Source organism: Pseudorca crassidens, chromosome 10 (genome assembly GCF_039906515.1).
Source record: "Pseudorca crassidens isolate mPseCra1 chromosome 10, mPseCra1.hap1, whole genome shotgun sequence".
In the NCBI taxonomy this organism is placed as follows: Eukaryota; Metazoa; Chordata; class Mammalia; order Artiodactyla; family Delphinidae; genus Pseudorca; species Pseudorca crassidens.
The window spans coordinates 99,342,282-99,357,913 of record NC_090305.1 but is presented as its reverse complement, the minus strand read 5'-3'; the positions used below and the strand labels follow the sequence as shown (position 1 = coordinate 99,357,913).

General features: G+C 49.3%; 1 long non-coding RNA gene across 1 annotated transcript; it reads right to left on the bottom strand.

Moving 5' to 3' along the window:
- Window positions 1-9,358: 9,358 nt before the first annotated feature.
- Window positions 9,359-14,247, bottom strand: LOC137233144 (uncharacterized). Its single transcript, XR_010947319.1, has 3 exons — window positions 14,166-14,247; window positions 10,941-11,074; window positions 9,359-9,451 (listed from the first exon to the last, which is right to left on the bottom strand). It is a non-coding gene; the product is annotated as an uncharacterized lncRNA (long non-coding RNA).
- Between the last annotated feature and the right edge of the window lie 1,385 nt (window positions 14,248-15,632).

Genomic DNA, 15,632 nt, shown 5'->3' with positions numbered 1-15,632 from the left:
CTTAGTGACAGCTTCCCAGATATCCATGGGCCCCAGACACAGCACGGGCATCGGTGGGGTTGCCCTCTCTTAGGTATCTGCTTAGTTTCCCTGCATCCTCTTCCAGGTCAGCCATCACCCAAGGCCCCCGCCGCATGAAGGGTGACGACTCTGAGTCTCCAGGGTCTGTGCATCCATTCATCACTGACAGACTCATCTCTTTAGGATTTGCCAACAGCTAGGGATAAACAGACCCATCAGGTTAGGTCCCTCCCTGCCTGGGGGAGCCCACAGCCTAGGGGGACAGAATGATCAGAAAATAAGGAATTGTAATACTGTGTGGCAAGTGCTGCATCAGAGTTATGTTACAAAGAACTTGCCTGAGAAGTCCGTAGGAGGCAATGACTTACTCTGAGGACATCAGGGAAGGCTTCCTGGAGGAGGTAGCTTTAGAGTAAGGTGTTGAAAGACAAGCAGGAGTTCACCACATGGAACATTTCAGGTGTCAGAGGGCTGGTAGGAGCCAGAATGCTAAGAATTATGTAGTGGCTCAAGCACATGCTGTCTGGGGGTGAGGCAGGGGATAAGTCTTGACTCTGGCCTGGGTGTGAAGGATCTCAAATGTCATACTAAAGAGTATAGATTTTATCTAGAAGTGCTGGGAAGCCATTGAAGACTTCAAAACAGCAGAGGGTCTTCAGTAGATTTGCATGTGAGGAAGCTGATTGGAGCTGATTTGATTGGAGCTGTGTGAGGTTTGAGGCAGGAAGACTAATCGAAAAGCTGGAGGTGATAAAGGCTCTTTCAGTAACTATACTTGGCTACTCATAATAAAGATGTGAAATAGTAGTGGCTTGTCCAAGTTAGGGGCTTTTTTTCTCTCTCTCTCACATAACACAAATAGGTAGTTCAGAACTATGGTGGTGGCTGCATGACGTCATCAGGCACCAGCCCTCCATCTTTCTGTTCTGCTATTCTCCTACCAGAGATCTTGGGGATTTTTTGGAATCATTTCCAAAAAGGGCAGTGTGATTTCAGGATGCATTATTAGAGATATATCGTCTAGAATAATGGAGGTGACCAAGCTACCAAACTCTGCACTGGTCAGACTACACTTGGAGCCTTGTTTGGGGCCTTGGGAAACTAGATGGTATCTAGAGAGAGTGAGTAAGATGGTACAAGAGCTTGAAAGATGTCTTAATGAGAAACAGAACAATTTTGGATTGGAGAAGAGAAGGCTCAGCAGGGAGAAACAGATGAACTTTACTTAAGTCCCTGAAGACCTAAGGAATGAGATTTGTTCTGGGTGGTCCCAAGGACGGGTACATAAGTGGCACACTGCCGCACTCTGGCTTCATTCAACCCAGTGCCTGGCTCGTTGTAGGCTCTCTTGATAGTGATAGCTGGGAGGGTTACTCTTAAGGAAGAACTGACTCTCAGCTGATAGGCTGCTCCAGAAAGGGCTGAGCTTCTCGAGGTCAGACTTGTTAAGTCAGAGAGTGAAAGGGAGTCAAGGATTGGAAAAGTAGAGAGCTGGGCAGACTTCGGGGCCGGCTAGTAAACACTTAGGCAGGACTGGCTACAGAATTTACAGGATCTGGTGAAAAACAAAAATGCAGCGCCCCTCGTTAAAAAGAGATTCCCAATTTCAAGGTGGTGGCAGCGGAACATTAAACCGAGCTCGTGGCATCTTCGAAGCTGGGATCCTGTGGGTTGCGTTTCCAGGAAGTTGACCCGGGTTTCAGGCTCTGTGGGTCATACAGTCTCTGTCACACTGATTCAACTCTGCAATGCGAAGCCTGGAAGCAGCCACAGACAGTACGTAAATCAAGGAGCATGTTTGTGTGAAACTTTATTTATAAAAATAAGCCGCCCTGTTCCTTTGCAAGGGTAGTTACCAAAATAAGGGAGACTGGCCCCTGCCGTTGCTCAGGTGATGCCCACCTGGCTTCCAGGTGAGAGAAAAGAGATGAACCTTTGCCGGCCTCAAGGACCAGCAGTGACAGCGCTGTTCAGAAACCACTCTGGAGCGGCTCTGGGGGAGGGTTTGCGTGCACGTGGTGGGAACAGCAGTCACCGTTTTCTTTCGGACCCAGAGCAGGCCCTGATACCCTAGAGCAGCCGGAGCTTCGGCCTTGGGCCTTGTGGCTTCATTAATAGAGAGGCCTGCTGTCCAGAGGGGATTCTGCAGGCAGGGATTTCTGCATCTGCCTTGGAGCTGTGTGGTGGCTGGTCCAGAGCCCCTCTGATGTTCCATTGACTGGATGCCCTGAAGATGTTTCCATCTGGAACATCACGAGGGGCTAAGATGAGAGAGAGAGACCCTCTGCTCGCCCCATCTCTGCTTTGTCTCCTATAGGATCAGGTCTCTGCTCCGGAAAGAATCCACCCCGCCGTAATTTCCACCTGAGCTTGGGAAGCGAGCTGCATGGCAAGCCCTGGTGATTCAGAGAATGCCCCCACCTCATGGACAGCGTTTAAAACCGGGCCAGCTCAGCTCCTCTGTATCTAGGGGAGCTTTCCTGGGGCCATTTCTTCGTTCAACACGGAGCGACTTGGTGCTGGGGTGGCTGTGCCCAGTGGATGGTGACCGCAGATGAGTGACCCGCTATCTCAGCAAACGCTTACTGGGTGTGTTGGCTCATGGCCAGTGCTGAGGACGCAGCGGGGAAGAGCCCAGGAGCCGGAGCCGACTGCACAGTTCCCGTGAGAGGTAGACACGAAAAGCCAGTGACCAATGCAGGGTCCGGCCTAAAGCGGCACGTGGCAGCAGGCGGCGGGTCCTGGAGGCTGTGGGGGGTGGGGATCCCCGTGGTCCCCGCCTGGAGGAGTTTGCTGCCTGGTAGGGGATGCGGGAGGCCCCGCAGCACTGCAGACCCCGCGGAGTGTGATGAACTTGCAGGGAACTGTGGGTGGACACTCTACCTGAGCATCCGGCCTCTGCTCCTGGGCCATTGCTGTGGGGTCAGCAGAGCCGCTGGAGGAAGTGAGGACGGCTTGTTTTTGCCGGGAAGGAATCATTGCCCTCCTGCCCCGGGTTTTTTTTAAAGCAGGGCAGCTTTTAGGAGTAATATTGTGTATGGGTTGAGCTGTGCCCCCCCTGAAAGATGTGGAAGGCATCACCCCCAGTACCTGTGAATGTGACCTTATTTAGAAATAGTCTTTGCAGATGATCAGGTTAAGATAAGCCCATTAGGGTGGGCCCCCATCCTGAAGGACTGTGTCCTCATACAAAGGAAATATGGGCACAGGAACAGATGTGCACACAGGGAGGATGTGATGTGAAGCTACGAGTTATGTTGCTACAAGCCAAGGACCTAGCAGAAGCTGGGAGAGTGGCCTGGAACAGATCCTCCCCTGTGCCCTCAGCGGGAATGTGGCCTTGCAGGCACATTGATCTCAGACTTGTAGAGCCCAGAACTGTGAGACAATAAACTTCTGCTGTGTAAGCCATTCTGTTTGTGGTACTTTGCTGCGGCAGCCCTAGGCAACTAGTGGGGTGGAAGGACCCGAACCTTTAACTTTCTTTTTGCTGCTATAACAAATGACCACAACTTATTTTAAAATAACACAGAAATTTCTCTCTTACCGTTCTGGGGGTCAGAATTCCTAACATCAAGGGGTCAGCTGGCCAATATCCCTTTTGGAGGCCATAGGGGAGAATGTCCTTTTTTTTGCCTTTTCTAGCTTCTAGAAGCCCCACGTGTTCCTTGATTTTGAGCCCCTGCATCCCTTCAACCTTGGCTCCAAATCAGAGCCTGTGTGGCAGGCCCTCTCCTCCCCTCTGTGCTGCCCCCACCCAGTGCCCCCCTCCAACCCCACACTTCTGGTCTCCTGGAACGCTTTGCTTCTCACCTGTTAGCGTATGAGCACCTAGATCCCTCTGGAGCCCTCAGCATCTGGCTCTATGGGCATTCTGGGCCCCCCAGCCCAGGGCAGTCTTTCCAGACAGCAGAGGCTCAGCTGGCCCCGAGCTGAGCAGAACCTACCAGTCAGCCAAAATGCATCTAGCTCCCAGACTCTGCTTCCCTGCCTCTTTTTTATATGAGACTCTGCTGCCGTCCCTCTTTTTTTATATGCATGTTAATATTTGCAGATGAAAAGCAGATTTGGGACTCTACAGAGGAGGGACTTTCCAACAGCCAGAGCTCTCTGGGGATAGAGTAGGGTGGTGTACCAAGACAGCTCATCCAGAGATGGCAGAATCCTGTAGATCTTAAGATCCTGGGCTTCTGAGTCAAGTTGATCTGAGAGGATCTACCAGTTATATGAGTCTGAGCCTTAGTTTTCTCCCCTAGAACATAGGAATGGTGATAATAGGATGAAACGAGGACAACACCAGGGTCCCAGACTTAAATGCCCTCAAGAGAAGTGAGCAAAGCAGGCCAGGTGGAAAAAACGCAGGGCTTTGGTGGACATCTCTCTTTTGATAAGACCTGGGGACAAGAAACACACCCTTTTCTTTTTTAGCTGTAGGGAAACTAATGGGGCAAACATTAATGATTACCCAAGGGAAGCTCAGCTTCAGTGTGGGGTTTGATAGGGGGTGGTGGGGCTGTGAAAACTGGAGCTCACGGGCCCCATTGCCTCACAGAGGAGGCGGGTGTTCAAGCTTGAGGATGGAGCTGAATGGCTCAGGCTAAGTGAGGAGGGGCTGAGTGGACGCGGTCTGGGGCTATAGTCCTCCTGGGCTGTGAAGAATCAATGCCCAGACCACACCCAGACCGGTTATGTCAGTATCTCTAGGTTAGAACCTGGCACCAGTCATTTTTTAGAACTCTTCTCTCAGTGATTCCCAGTTTTATTTTATTTTTTAACATACGTTTAATCTTTATTTTATTATTTAAAATTTTTATACAATTTTTAAAGGTTACTTTCCATTTACAGTTATTACAAAATATTGGTTCTATTCCCCATGTACAATATATCCTCAAGCCTCTCTTATACCGAGTAGTTTGTGCCTCTCAGTCCCCCACTTCATATTGCCCCTCCCCGCTCCCCACTCGTAACCACTAGTTTGTTCTCTATATCTGTGAGTCTGCTTCTTTTTTGTTATATTCACTAGTTTGTTGTATGTTTTAGGTTCCACAAACAAGTGATATCATACAGTATTTGTCTTTCTCTGTCTGACTTATTTCACTTAGCATAGTGCCCTCCAAGTCTATCCATGTTGCTGCAAATGGCAAAAGTTTGTTCTTTTTTATGGCTGAGTAGTATTCCATTGTATGTATATGTGTGTGTGTGTGTGTGTGTGTGTGTGTGTGTGTGTGTATATATATATATATATATCTCACATCTTCTTCATCCATTCATCTGTTGATGGACACTTAGGTGGCTTCCATACCTTGGCTGTTGTAAATAGTGCTGTTATGAACACTGAGGTCAGTGGTTCCCAGTTTCAGAACCAGCAGTCTGGCAGTGGGGAGGGAGAGGACACGGCCATGGGGCCCCCTGGTGACTGGGGCCAGGGAGAGAGACTGGGGGAGAGAAGGGGTCTGTGGTGGGGATTTGGGGGTGAGTGCTGTCGGCTGTGTGATTTCCCCTGTGACCCCTCACTGTCTTTATAAAGCCTCACATGTCCCAACGTGCCTGTTATCGTGGGCTTGGGAGGAAGTGGCCGAGTTCAGTATTAAAATGATGTGGGCTAAAACGGCTCTTGCAGATAAGAAGGGCAGCTGCCTGAGGACGAAAGGCCAGTATTCTTGTGAAATTCCTTAGCTGTGACTGGTCTTTTACGGGAAACAGTATAAACTTTTTCAAAACTCAGACACAATGTATGTTTACAGTGAGAAAGGATCTTGATAGATTGGAAATTAGGAAGACAGGCTTCAGGAGTTACGGAGCAAGTGGCCGGTGTCAGCATTAGAAGCGCAGGGTTAGTTGCTGAGGATCCAACGTGAAATAAAATGTCCCATCCGCTATGAGCTTGGTAAACTCTGGCTTAAAATTTAACCTTGACTGGCTCAAAGGAGACAGAGATAATAGGCTGTTTGGGAAATGACTGTCAGAAGTTTAATGGAGTGTTAACAAAAAAATGTCCTTGATCACCCCTGGAAAAAACATTTGGGGACATTTAATAGGATCATTAAACTGGGGCAGCCGAGGAGATGGATTCATTAGGTTGCACTTATCTGATGAACTTGGCACTTCTGCCAGGTAAATAAAAGCCGTTCTTACTGGAATAGAACTTTTGAGGTTAGAGCCTGGCCTGACTGTGTTCAGGTAGACTAGGGCTTTGTTTCGCTCAGTCATGTGAGGATGGCCCTATAGTATTTCATTTTCATGTGCTCTGGCGCTGGCATGGGCTTGTAAGGAGAACTTTTAGGCAACATGCATATTCCATCCACAGTTTGTGTACCGTAGCATAGGCAGAGCTAGTCTAATTCGGGAAAATGGGACGTCCTTTCGATAGACCTGAGTGTTATCCCATTTAGTGGACCAGGCAAAGAGTGGTTCATTTGGTTGGTTCCCTGGAGTCAACGAAGCTGGGGAAGAAGGTGGTGGCTGGGATGTGGGAAAGGGGCACACAGCACAGCGTGACGCTGTGATTTATAATAACAAATACGTATGTGGCCTTTGTCCCCCTTCTTGGCATAATCCCACAGCCCGGCCTCCCGGGAGGGGAGGGAGCCAGACATTGAGCGGTGGTCAGTGGCCAGTGATGATCAGTCATGCCTATGTAATGATGCCTCCATAAAAACCCGAAGAGTGGAGCTGGGAGAGCTTCCGGGTTGTTGAACGCGGGGAGGTCCCAGGAGAGAGGTGCCCCAGAGAAGGCATGGAAGCACCCACGTGCCCCCTTTCCCCCATGCCTTGCCCTGTGCATCTCTTCCATCTGGCTGTTCCTGAGTTCTCTCTCTCTATAATAAACCCAAAACCTGGTAATCTAGTAAGTAAATGTTTCTTTGAGTTCTGTGAGCCGCTCTAGCCAACTAACCAAACGCGAGGATGGGGTCGTGGGGACCTCCGGTCTATAGCCAGTTGATCAGAAGCCCAGTCGAATTGTCGGACACCCAGCTGGGGTTGCAGAACTGCTTGGTGTTGGGGGCAAAACACACACTGGAGGGAGGGACTGGGCATCTTGCCCTGGAGCGGTGCTGAGGAGAAAGCGGCTCTGGAGGTGGGGCAGGAGACCCAGGGAGATGGGGGGAGAGAGCTTGCAAACTCAGAGAGGAGGATGGAGCCAGAGAGGGAGAGAAGTGTGGAGGGGAAGCAGTGGCCTGGTACGCATGCACGTATGCTGCCCGGGACGGGTGTGTTGGGGATGGTCGGGGGGGGGGGGGTGGATTTATCTAAAGGGGTTGGAACAGGACAATCTTTCTTTTAATCAAGTCAGGTTACCTGGAGTTGTGGAGCCTACAGGACTTTCAAGGTTTCTGAACGTAGATTCTAAGGAATTAACTGAGAAATTGATTCATGGGAAATGAATAGGAACTGGGAATAAGTTGTTGTTTTGAATTTAACTGTTTGGAGCATAGCGCCTGGCACCCAGCAGGAGCTGTATAGATATTTGTTGAGCGAATAAATGGAAGTAGTACCACACAGATTCATGTCTGGGGAGAGAAGAAGAGCAGAAATGCTCAGCCAGAAAATTCTGCGAATGAATTTTCACAGATGATAGAAAAAAATACTTTGTTAAAAATGTTCATGTGATGTACACAGGTCTAGGACCCTGGCATCTCTGGGCTGGCTTTCCATGGACAGAAGGGGAGGATTGTGAACGAGGGTCCAGCTCCAGTCAAGCTGAATGTCTGCTCCACCAGGAGGGAAGCAGCTGACAGCAAATCAAGGCTTTACGTAGTTCTGGAAGCTGTTAGGAGTGGCTGTTGTTATGCGCACAGAATGACTCATGTCACAGCTGAGTCAAGATATCTGAGCAGCTTTCAACTGGATTCCGAGTAGTTTTGAATTGACATTTAATACCAAGCACAGGAAATCTTGAGATGTGTGTTTTTGAGAAGAGGAGATATAAATTGGGCTGTATAAATTCAGGTTCATCCTGGCTCTGCTACATACCCAGAGTGACTTCAGGCAAGTTACTTAATCTCACCATGTCTCAGTTGGCTCCTCTGTAAAATGGGGTAATTGTGTTTTCTAACCCCTAGGATTAAGCGAGTGAACATATGAATTAAGGCATGGAAAAGCACCGTAGTGCCTGGTACATGGAGAGAGCTTGATATATTAGTTATTGTTACTGCTAATCAATAGTAGTAATGCTTTTCCAAATGGAGGGAGGGGTAACATTTGTTAGTTCTCATTGGATCTCCATCATAACTCAGAAGGTGGGAGCTACTGAGGTTCAGAGAGGTGCAGTAATGTGCCCGAGGTCACACAGCTGCTGAGTGGTGGTGCTGATTTGAACTCGGTGATGTCAAAGCTTTCCCTCTAGTTACAGGGTGCTTTGAAAGAGAATAGGATAACCTATGATTTGCAATTGAAGATGAGCTTTTGGTGGAGAGTGGGGAGCCGCCTCTGCAGAGATGCTACACATGGATTCTGGGACTATTTCTGCAAGTGGGTTGGAGGGTCCTGGCTTGGAGTGTGACATAGGAGATCCTGGGTCTGATTGTGTGAGCTCCTTCTAGACCTTCACCTTAATGAGTCAATCCCTCTTGTGGGTGGGGAGATCATGGGGCTTGCCTTGGGGCTGCAGCCAGGAGGGGAGGTGCTGGGGAGATGTCCTGATGGGTGGGGCTGACACCAACATGGTCAGCAGCATGGGAGGCTGCACACTGTGTCTGAGCTCTGTGTGTATCAAACTCTGGGGAGGGAGACTCTGGTGGGTGAGCCTGGGGCTGGGGAGAGATATGGGATAGAACAGCAGCAGTGGCCAGTGAGTGTCTGGAGTTAAACTTTAAACAACCATAACAACAACCAGCCCTGCAGAGCCCGGGTGTTGGTTGATGGTAACATTTTTGGGGACATAGGTCAGATTTCCTCAGGTGAGTCCCAGAAATTTGGGGATGGAGGTAGGTGGGCTGGCATCCAGCAATACCAGGCAATATCAGAGACACCTGGGGGATGTTAGTGGCTCCTTTCACTGAGGAAGCGCCCAGGTGATGCCCATGCCCCTTCTAGTGCTGTATATAGCTGTCCCTCTGGGTGGACAAATGGCAGCTCCCTAACCTATGCTTTCTCTGCAGAATGCTTGGTAGGGGCCTCTGCCCTGGTCTCACCAGATGCACTCCTTGTCTTGCCTTTGGTCCCGCCCCGGCGTACACCCCTTGGGGTGTGCACTTTGCACTTTGGAGGCAGCCCTCCAGAGTCCCCTGGGTACCTGGGGACATGCAGGCATCCTGGGTGCCTTCGCTTGGGCTGCCGTAACACAATGCCATAGACTGGGTGGTTTAATGACAGACATTTATTTCTCGTAGTTATGGAGACTGGAAGTCCAAGATCAAGGTGCTGGCTGTTTTGGTTTCAGGTGAGGGCTCTCTTCCTGGCTTGCAGACAGCCGCCTTCTTCCTGTGTCCTTATATAGAGAAGTGAGAGAGTGAGCTCTCTGGTGTCTCCTCTTAAAAGGACACTGGTCCTCTTAGAGCAGGGCCCCACCCTTATGACCTCATTTAACCTTTATTGCATCCTTACTTGAAATAGTCACATTGGGGGTTAGGATTTCAACATATGAATTTGAGGGTGGGGGACACAACTCAGTCCAGAGCCCTGGGCCCACCATGCATGCAGGCTGTTCTTGCTTTGCTATTGTAGGGTGTTTCTGCCAGCTGACACCTTAGGCTTCTCTGAGGGGCCAGCACCAGGCCTGTCCTTGCATACCCCCCAAAGTTCTGGGACCTCCCCTCAGGTGCCACGAAGAACTCCATTAATGCTCAGGGTGGCCTTTGAGATTCTGCTGCTCAGCAGAGATCATCCAGGGAGGGGTTGTCTATGCTCATCCTGCTAGCCTTCCTGAGCATACCCAAATGGTTCTCCCAGGCTCCCCCCACTGGGCTTGGAAAGGATCCCATGGTACCTGCACCTGCAGCAAATTCCTTTCAGAAATCGCCACCCTTCCCTTCCATAGGTAGTGGCAGGTGATGAGTTTGACAATTAAATATCCTATTTGACCGCTTTTGAAACAAACACTTACGTAGTCCTCAGTAAATACCAGAAGTTGTTCTAGGTGCTTTACACATATTATCTTGTTTAATTCTTAGAAGGAATCTTGTTAGAAATGATAATTAGCCTCATTTTACAGAGGAGGCAGTGGAGGCACAGAGAAGTTAGGTAACCTGCCAGAAGTCACACAGCTTGTACGTGTCAGAGCTAGTGTTTGAATCCCAGCAGCCGGGCTCTAGAGTCACGACCTCTAACCGCTGTTCTCCATGGCCTCTCAGAGACTAGGATGTAGGTGTTAGCGCTTCTCTCATGAGTGAGGAAAATGAGGCTCAAAAGGGGAAATGACTTAGCTGAGTTTTCACAACCCATAGGTGGCAGAGCCCAGATTCTAACCTGGGGCTCGTGACTCCAAGCCTAGAGCTCTTCCCTCGGGGTTATAGGTTGGCTTCTGAATTCCTTTAAGCACAATGAGACATACAGGACTACTCTCAAACTGACTGCAAACGCGCTTTCTTTCACAGTGGAGGCCTCTGGGATGTCTTGGGTGGGCTTCCAGAAGAACCCACCCCAATCCGCCACCACCCCCTTGGAGTTCATCCTACACGCACTTCTCTGGAGCGCTTGTCAGAGTGAGCATTTTCTTTTCTTTTTCTTTTTTTTTACATTTTGAGTTTATATTGGAGTATAGTTGATTAACGATGTTGTGTTAGTTTCAGGGGTAGAGCAAAGTGATTCAGTTATACATCTACATGTATCCATTCGTTTTCAGATTCTTTTCCCATATAGGTTATCAGAGTGTTGAGTAGAGTTCCCTGTGCTATACAGTAGGTCCTGGTTGGTTATCTGTTTTAAATATAGTAGTGTGTATATGTTAATCCCAAACTCCCAATTTGTCTCTCATCCACCCTTTCCACTGATACACTCCTCCATCCTCCGGCTTAACACGTGGCATGAGTCAGGAGCCCATGGACTGCCCTGGAGCATGCTGGCTGCTCTGATAGGTGCCCTGATCATAATAACAGGGTCGGCCTGCTGACACCTGGAATGTAAATCCCAAGTCACCAGGTTGCTTCTCACCGCCCTCCCGCCCCAGTCTGCTGACCATTTTACCTGAAAACGAGACTGGCTGGTTGCCAATTAACACCCACTAAAGCATTAGCTCATGACTGTCTAAAGGTTTTATATCGCCCGGCATCTGCCTGAAACTCTGTGAATATTTGTTGAGCTAACGGGTGAGTCAACTTTCCAAGGACATTTTAGCAGAGTATTCTGGAAGATGCCAGAGGCTTCCGTGAAGGCATTAGGTAGGATCTTGGGTTTCACACCAGCCGCTGTGATTCAGGGTGATCGCCCGGTTTCTGCATCCTCATGTCGCCATGCCCAGGCTCCTCCCCCACCTTGGAGGGGTGCAGCCACTGAATGAGACCATTGCATTCATATCACATTCATAAATGCACGACAGGAATCTCATGCCGGCGCATGATAGAGGCCACAATAGGCCAGCCCCATCATGAATTCAGCAGATTTATATGTCAGCTGGCTCTGCCCACAGGAGCTTTGTCCTCTGATACCACAGCCTCGGATGTTGAAAGCCCTTCCCCTAATTTCCAGGTGGCTGGAATCCAGACAGCCAGCCTGTCCATCTGGCTGTCTTTGGCCGTGTGTCTCACCCCTATTCCCACACGACACTCAGTCACTCACCCCCTCAATTTCCGTACCCTCCAACGCAGTAAACCACTAACACTGAGCACGCGTGGTTCCTGTGGCTTTATTGGAAGTTGGTGGTGGAGTTGCAAGCGAGGTTACGTCTCAGACCCGCAGCCTCCCTCCCATCTTCTTTTCTCATTTCACTTCCCTCGTGGGAGCAGAAGGATGCGTTTTTCTCCTTGGTTTTTATGGAGACCGTTTCTCCTCTGCTGCCCCCAATACACCTCTAATCTCAAGCCCGTATCGAGACTTCCAGACCAGTGGTTCTCCAGGTGTGGTCTGTGGACCCGCAGCATGAGCATCCCTTGGAAGCTTGTCAGACATGCGAGTTCTTGGGCTTCACCCCAGACCAGCATGGGCCCAGTGATCCGTATTCAGATGCCTTCCACGTGATCCTGACACAAGCTCAAGTTCAGGAACCTCTGGACAACCAGTGTTCTTTCTCGTGGGAGGTTTCTGGTGAAGCAAAATTTCTTCTTGCTATGAAGGTTTCAAGGGCAGCTGAGCTTCTGCCAGTAACCTCCCTACTTAGCCAACAGAACGTGGGCTTTGGAGTCCTCAGGCCTGGGTTCTGCCATCTGTGCCACTGACAAGCTGTGAAACCCTGGAAAGGGTGGTTCACCTCTCTGAGCCTCAGTTTCTAACTCAAATGATATCCTCCGATTGTACCTCCTCCCAGGGGATTCTTGTGAGTCTTGGGGGAGATCAGAACTTCAGAGCTGCTTTATAAACTGGAAACTCAGGGAATGTGGGTCACCTCGTGACTTCCAGGCTTCCTCCCTGCTGGGGGCTCTGGTGGTTTCTCTTTCTTTTGAACCAACCTCTGGGTGCTGAAAGCCTGAGTCCCTTATTGACCAGAACAGTGTGGGGAGAGGGAAGCAGGGCGTGTTGGGAAACTGGGCTTGAAGACAGAAGCACGTGGGGTGTGAGCGGTGCTGGCCAGAGGCCTCCCTCCTTATTTGGGGGAGGGGGAGGGGGAGGGGGAGGGGGAGGCAGAGAGAGGCTGCTGAAATTCCTAGATGAGGAAACTGGCACTGAAAATCAGCCACTCCCCACGACCCTACTGAGTTAAGAGCACTTTTCATTATTCTGAACCTATTTTATTTTTGTATCCCTAGAAATAGAAATTTTCCATAATTGTAACCCTACCTCTATACAGTTGACCCTTGAATAACACGGGGGTCAGGGGAGCCAACCCTCTGCACAGTTGAAAATCTGAGTATAATTTATACCCTCAGTCTATGCAATTCCTCTGTATAGGATTCAACCAACCTCGGATCATATTTGCTATTGAAAAAAAATCTGTGTAAAAGTGGACTCACACCATTCAAACCATGTTGCTTAAGGGTCAAATGTATATCTTTCTTTTTGCACACTAGGTATATTAAAAGTATTTTCTAAGTTGTTACACAAGCCTCGCAATTGTCATCTTAAATGGCTCCAGAATATTCCATTAGGTGAACACGTTGTTATTTGTTGTCCTATTTCCATACTGTGGACGTTTCGATTGCTTTTAAACTTCTCGTTGTTGTACTAGCATCTTTGGACCTTACACTTTTGGATTCTTTTAGCAAAAACTCCATGGAGTGTGATCATTCGGTCACAAGGTATCAATAATTTTCTGTCTCAAGATATGTTTCCAAATTACTTTCCAAAATACTCTGCCACTAGCAATATTTGAACTTAGCAGTTTTCCTGCAACCTTGCCATCATTGGGCTTTACTGTTATTCTTTATTTTTGCTAATTTAATAGATGTCATGTGACACATCATAGTTTGTACTTACATTTCTTTGGTAACTGGTGATGCAGTTACCAAACAACTTTTTCTATGGTATTTTATTATTTCTGTTCTTTCCTTGGGAAATTTCCTCCTCATGCCTTCTTCCCATTCATCTTCACATTTTAATGATTTGTGTCGGCTGTTTATGTAGATATTAACTCTCTGATAGGTCTGTCTGTTTATTGATGGTTCACATTTACCCCCCGGCTCGACCTATAATCATGTACCTCTGTGTACCTCTAACTTAGGATGCTTGGTAAATTCATGGTGTTGCCAGAGACTTGGAATACTGCAGGTTTAATTTGCAGTGAAATGAATTGGCTTAAGGTTCAGTCTAGGCAAGAATGGGTTTCTGGGTGCCTGATGACTCAGGGTGGGTGCCACCTGTGCAGCTGGGCTTTCTGTCTCCCTTGCCCTGTTTTCCCCTTTGCCTCTCAGCTCTTCTAACTCTTTAGCTGAAGAGGAGCCAAACAAGCACAGCCTCAAGTTGACAGTGAGCTTCGCTGCCACCATCGGTCACTGCCAAAGAAATGACCCTGGGGACCTGATCCCCTTCACCACCTGTTGGGACACTTCCATGCCTCCCCAAGGCGTCCTTCCTGGTTCCCAGGGCCCCAGGCAAGGCCGGCTCTGTTTACTCACCATTATCTGTTCGGTCAAGGAACGTGGGGAGTCAGGCAAACAACAGCCCTTAGCGGGTAGCTTTCAGAATGATCACTCTCTGGCTTGTGCCTCTTGGCAATTCGTCAGTTCCTTCTTCCACGGCAGGCTCCGGATGCGCAGGCTCAGCGGCCATGGCTCACGGGCCCAGCTGCTCCGCGGCATGTGGGATCCTCCCGGACAGGGCCACGAACCCCTGTCCGCTGCATCGGCAGGTGGACTCTGAACCACTGCGCCACCAGGGAAGCCCCCTCCTTCCTTCTTTGAGCTTGTGCTGGAGCAGAAGGAGCACTGCACTTGGAGTCTGTAGCCTGGCTGCGACTCCTACCCGTGTTTACTGGCTGTGCATCCTGAGAGGGCCACTGACGACTTCTCTGGTCCCCTGCCCCTCATCTCAGGAGTGTGGATGATAGCAGAGTCCTCAGGTGCTCCCGCTGAAAGGATGTCCCGTGTACTATCCCACTGAAGTCACACAGTCACCCTAGGAAGCTGCTTTCTCTGTCTGATCCCCAGTTTACAGTGGAGGTGACTCGGCCTCAGAGAGGTTAAGAAAAGCAATCTGAACGGGAGTGTAGTGCAAACTGGCTGAATGTCAGCTCCGCCTTACATCTTGCATAATGACTTTTACATCAGTATTTTCAGAGCGATTCATAGAGCATAGACATTCTAGTCGTTGACTGAATTGAAAAGGAGTCATGTTGACTGGTGAGGCTGGTGTGGGTCCGCGATGCTTAGGGAGACCATTTCACTTGATGGTTTACGTGTTTGCTTCCTCTACGGCATGTTGAAATCATCCAGGGAGTTGACGAGCACATTCTTTGTAGAATGCCTTGGGCCCCGGTGTCAGGTGGGGACCCCGTCTCTTGTCGTGGAGGTGATATTAACTTGGAACCCCACCTCCATCATTCCCTGTGGAAGCCTAAACTCCTCAGTCTTAGTGAGTTCCCAGGAGGGATTCCTTCTTACGGTGACTTTCAGTTCTGAGCTCCTACTTTAATGTATAGGTCATCCTGCTTTCTCTATTTTGCACTTCATGTGCCTGGAAGTAAAACTTCTTACATTTCTCTCCCAATCAAAATCCCGTGCATGCGTGGCAGTTTGGGAATGTGGTAGGCGTTCCCCTGTGAAGATGTGGAAGGAGTGAGGAGAGGGGAGGGCTTGGATTCCTGTATCCTGACTTTGAAGTGGGTGGTGGGCATCTCTGCACGAGCCCCTGGGCGGCCCCCTGCAGCACTGTACAGAGCGTGTCCTACATTTCTAGAGCCCCACTTTCAGCCATCTCATCTCCATTTCTCTTTCCCCTTCTTCCTTGTCTGCACGTTTGTGGGTAATTCCAAGGAATGGTGTTTGGTTCTCCCTTTCTTCTACCCTCGTGGCCTCATGTGACTCCTCTTCTCCCCAAATGTCTCATCGGGGTATTTTCCCAAATAAAGTTAGGTCTTCATTAAG